Source organism: Fundulus heteroclitus, chromosome 3, assembly GCF_011125445.2.
Source record: "Fundulus heteroclitus isolate FHET01 chromosome 3, MU-UCD_Fhet_4.1, whole genome shotgun sequence".
Lineage (NCBI taxonomy): Eukaryota > Metazoa > Chordata > Actinopteri > Cyprinodontiformes > Fundulidae > Fundulus > Fundulus heteroclitus.
The window spans coordinates 45,626,723-45,632,227 of record NC_046363.1 but is presented as its reverse complement, the minus strand read 5'-3'; positions in this window follow the sequence as shown (position 1 = coordinate 45,632,227).

Genomic DNA, 5,505 nt, shown 5'->3' with positions numbered 1-5,505 from the left:
ACGAGTTAACATTGCATTTAAAAACCTTTATCTGCATGAAGTCCTTAAGAAATGTTATCCTGCGACCTTTAGATGTGTTCTGTTAATGATCTGATATCTGAATCAGCTGTAATGAAGCACAAATTGTTCATTCTGGGAAGACACATGTCAGGTAGATGTGAACATTGTGAATATTGTGGAGAAATAGTCAGTAGAACATGGCCTTTAACAAGGTCAACGTAAAACTTGACTTGGTTAATATTTTGCAAAAGAATTCAAGAAGGGAAGGTTATCAATACTTGTAACAATATCTAATAGAAATGGGTATATTTAGACGATTATAGGTTTTTTTTAAGATCATTTAAGTAAATTGCTATCCTGATCCACACTCCTGGCTGATTGGTGGCGGTAATGCACCAATAAGTTGTTTGCCAACCGCCTGGAAAAATGCTCCAGATCCCTCAGATTGTGAAAACATTTGCTGCCTTCAGGTCTCTAGACGTTAGCCTGTCTTCTGGTGGACCATGCAGAGATGTGTAACTCAGCTCTGGATTCGGCTGTTCAGTTGAGGATTTGAGCGAATACTCGGCTTTCCTGGGTTGTTGTCTCTGACTGGTTTTCTTTTGATAACTGTGGAGGAATGTCCAGCTTTTATGTGCCGCTGTTCAGCCCAGTTATTGATGACCGTCTTCATTGTTCCTTGGAGTATAAATAAAACTTTTTATGTTCTTGTCCTGACTGCTGCCTTTGAACAATGAGATGTTCCTATCTGCATACAAACTATCGCTTTAGCTAAAGGATCCAGCAAGCTAACTAGCTTAAATCAGATTAATTAGACTCACTTAATAAAGTTTGTATTTTTTTATTATTGCTTTTATTGTCCTTTTTCTACAACAGATGAGACAAGAGTGTCTGTCTCTTTACTAAAATATATAAATAAGCTGCTCGGGATGGTGTTTATACGGCATAAATATCTAAAAGTTAAATGCAAAATGCAAATTAATAGTTATGCACATTGGCACAACCAGCTATTCAAATGACCCATTGGGCTTTAAATATCTGTATGTTAAAGATAAATATTAAAGCACTTTAGTAAAGTGAAATATCTCTTGTTATACTTGGCTCAGCATAGCAAACTGTTAGCCTGACTTCCTCCAGGTGTTTTGTTTCTAATCTTAATCGCTTGTCTTTCATGATTTAGTGTTTTCAGATAATGGAGTGATTAATAAAGAAAATATTTGGCTGCAACAAAAGATCTTTCTTTCTGTACCTTTAAGGCAGAGTTTCTTTAGTTGGGAAACTTTATCCACAGGATGTGATCAGACAGGAGAAGAAGCTTTTGCTGTTTTCAGCAAACCACCAGCATCGCTCAGGTTCATTGCTTAAGACGGATTCCTCTGAGCCCAGCAGGATCGCAGCCAATGTTTCATCGCCGTAAAGAAGCATGGCGGTCACAGTCAGAGATGGAAACTTTAACAGTACAGACACGTTTTTATTTTCATTTTGCATCTGTCTGTGGAGGAAAAGGAAAAAACACTGGTTATGACACAAGCTGCACTAAAATAACTGTTGTAAAATGTAAAAACACAAAAAATAGAAAACCTGCAAGTTAATGGATAATTTTTAATCACCACAGGCCTATTGCAAAAATTTGTCATATGGATGGTATGAAAAGAAAACTATTTGCAGGATTTGTCTTTTAGATGATGAATAAAACCAAAACTGCTCATATTCAGCCTGCCTGCTGGAAAACTCCACCTCTGGTGATAAAAACCTGAATCAGTTTTGCTGGGAGCTTGTTGAAGAAAAACAGCCACCATAGGGGTTAGGTTGATGACCGGTGACGCGCTGGCTTCATCCGAATTCCTCGTTTGGGTCAGGACTCTTTAGTTAAAGCGGATGTGTGTCAGCGGTCGCCATGATAAGTGCTGTCTGAATAGTGCAGTCAGTGAAGAAGGACGTAGGAAAATAATAACTATTTATAAAGCACATTCATTCAAAGTGCTGAACAGTGGGTGATAAAAATAGTAAAACAATACAATTTAAAAACAGGTAAAAACATTAAAACAAAAGGAAATGCCAATGTTAAAACATACAGCTTAGGCATCAAATTAGCTGCATAAGGTAAGGTTAATAAGTGGGTCTTTAACTTGACTTTAAAAACCTCCACAGAGCATGCCTGCCGAATGTCTAAAGGCAAGGCAAGTTTATTTCTGAAGCGCTTTTCAGTAACAAGTTGATTCAAAGTGCTGTGCATGAACAGAAAAACATCACAAACAGGAAAAACAAAGGAACAAGCTAAGTAAATCATTGCCTAGACTTCTTTCATACATTCAATTCAAAGCTTAATTGTTTATATTCATAAAGTTAAAGCTTGAGTTCTCTGATCTGACCTTTCTGACACTACAGCTAAAACAGAAAGCAGCAGAGTAAGGGAAGAAAGCACCGTAGAGGCGGTGTGTGTTTTAGTGTAATTATGTGTGTGTTTGTCTGTGAACTATCCCAGATAGCAATTGCAGCCATCAGTCTTTGATAGTGATGGAACATTATCAGGCAGTTCAGTGCGCAATGTAAAGGTCACAGATGTCACAGAGCATCTTGTTTACATCACATCCAGGAGAAATTAAAATCGCAGGGGAGCCAGTTTGGATAATAACACTTGTTTTGGGCAGGCAGACTCTTGTTTTTCTGTCTGCCTTAAAGTCTCACTGGTTCTTCTCAATGGCGATTCCTATCAGCCAAAATTGTTGTCATTCTACCAGGGTCCAGCTTCCAACTTTCTCCGACGTTGTTCCCATCCTGCCAGCAAGTTCAGGAGCCGGAACTGGTCTGCACTGCACAGCACACTGCATTTCACTCTGAGTGCTGGTAGCAGACAGATCCTTAGTTCAGGCCAGCTGCAAAAAGCAGAAATCCTGTTATCATAAATCCAGTTTTGAACACATTTTTAACATCCTCGACTGACAAAATGGACAGACACACAATCCTCATCCCACCGTGTCTTCAGCTGCACATGTCCTGTCGAGCACAGGGGCTCTCCTTCGCCCAGTCTTCTCATGAGAACATTTTATCAATTGTGTTGAGAGTCCAGCTGACCAGATCCATTATTTATAGTTTGGAGGATATGTAAAAAGAGGCTCCAAAAAAGATTGATAGAAGCAGGCAGGGAAATGGGGGAGGAAAGAGAGGACAGTAAAGCGTCTGCCTTCACCGAGAAGCAAGAATAAATTGTTCCACAAAGATGCCGCACAAACAGAAAAAGCACCCTTACAGTTTTCCTTTTAGTCTAAGGAACTTTAAAAGACCTGTGCCCTGTGATCAAAGAGCACGCGGTGGGAAACATTACAGGTGCAAAGGTTGGAATAATAAATAATATAATAATAATAATAAATAGAAGGGTGCCAGACCCCTTTAGTGCCTTTTTAAACTGTGCAGCAAGATCTTAAAAATCAGCTTGAATCTGACAAGGCAAACCAGTGAAGGGATGTCAGCACTGGGTAGTAACTATGGCATATTTCCCAGTCCTGGTCAAGACGTGAGCAGCCGTGATCTGAACATCTGCAGGTCTCCAAAACTATTCTTTGGTAACCCAGAGAGGAGAGCATTACACTAATCAATGCACGAAAGCGTCCTGTAAACGTCCTCTCACACGCTCCTTTAGCCTAGGAACCTCGTGGTGTTCCCTACCAGCGCTGAGGAGGCTGTAAGGAATACCACAATCCTTTTAAGTGAACATGATGTCATCAACCGCTGCCCACCCTGCACGGAAATTAATGAAAATGTCAGTAAAAAAAAGAGTGCACTATACTTTGTACTCATTTTCAGGAGGATGTAGTATCATTCATGATGTCAGAGTTAAAGGCTGTCTGAAATCGGCACAGCAGTCCAAAGCTCCTTTCTCCCCACAATTTCTGACTGTGGACCCCATGAAGGGTCGAGGAACAGGAGCTGAGCTATTATTAGACATTTTTGGCTGGAGCCTTTCATTCCCACCTAAATATATGAACGTAAAACAGAAGCTTATATTTCAATTTTGACCTAAATTGAAACATGTAGCTTTTAATTATGCTTTGATCAATTCAATATTGTTCAACAGTATGATAGCTGTAAAAACAAAATACTTAATATAACGTCAACTCAGATGTTTTTCAGATTTAAATGTTGTCTCTCTTGTTTTAAGAAAATTACGCGCAATCTTACCTGTATTTAGATGAAGCCCATGGACGCAGGTCGCATTAATCACGTCTTTTTAATATCGTCTGGCGCTGATGTTCAGAGCGGCTCATTCATCGCCAAGTCGATGAGAGACAGCAGGCCTGGTTAGTGGCAGCCAGGAGAGAAGTGGATCATACATGTCTGACTTTGACTGTGAGGAGCTGATCCATTCTGTTTGCTGACACTCCTTAAATGATGTCAGAATATCTCGCGTTAGTCCAGACATGCTCATATTTTGAAAATAAAAGAGCATGGAAAGCAAAGCAGAGCCTCTGGGTAGAAGAAGATCACACAGCAACACTCACCTGATACCTGTTGTTCTCATGGGCTCAGCACTGCCCCCTATTAGCGTGACGCTGTACTTTCTGCGCATTCATGGCCAATCAGCGAGACTAAACACGTCACACACATTCATTAAATATATTAGACAGACTGTGGGATAAGCAGGTGTATTACACGTGCAATCTAACGTTTACTGGCGATAGAAAGAGCAACGGCAATGAGGGCCAACTGCCTGCATGGCACCGTCACCCTTCTACCACATAGTAGAAGAGGATATGCGTAAATTTGGTGATTTTGGTCACAAAGATGTTGAATTAAAACATTAAACAGATTTATAGACCAGTTAAGAGGACAAGTTGATTTTCTCTGTTAGTATTTTACTCACCATGACAACGGGTGAGGTGGTGCCCAGTATTCTCTTTATTAATGACTCCATCACCTAAAAACTATTAACTAACTACTGTGAGGACAATTATTTGTATTATAATAATTAGAGCTGAATCAGGAAAACACTTCCTGTTTAGACTCTTCTTCTGCTGTCAGGTGTTGCGCACAGGCAGGTTTTATCCGCAGCACCGTTTAACGTGAGTTTAACGCCAGTGTAGACGACAACATGGAAGAACTTTAACGAGAACATGTGATGTCATGTATACCTTTGACTTCTAAATGCAAGCCGGAAAAAGAAAACTGGAGAAAATCAAGGCTACATAAAAACTGCAGAGGTGCTACTTTTAACTGTAACTCTTTGCAAACAGGACTAAAGGAGGTCCTAAGGCAGCTGGAGGAGGAATCTGTGTTGGGTTTTCAGTGTTTCGGTTCAGTATCTGTAAAGTTAATGAGGACACAGTGGAAGATCTCTGCATTCAGTCACAGCCAACAGGCAGGTCGAGTCCGTGCAGAAACCAAACCAGGGTTAGCAACAGAGTTCATGTCAGAGATGCAGCTGGGAGCTGCAGGGGAAGCCTGGTGCCTCCCAGGACCCCAAAGTCCTGCCTGTTGAATCATTTTAAAGTTTCCATGTTTTTTCTT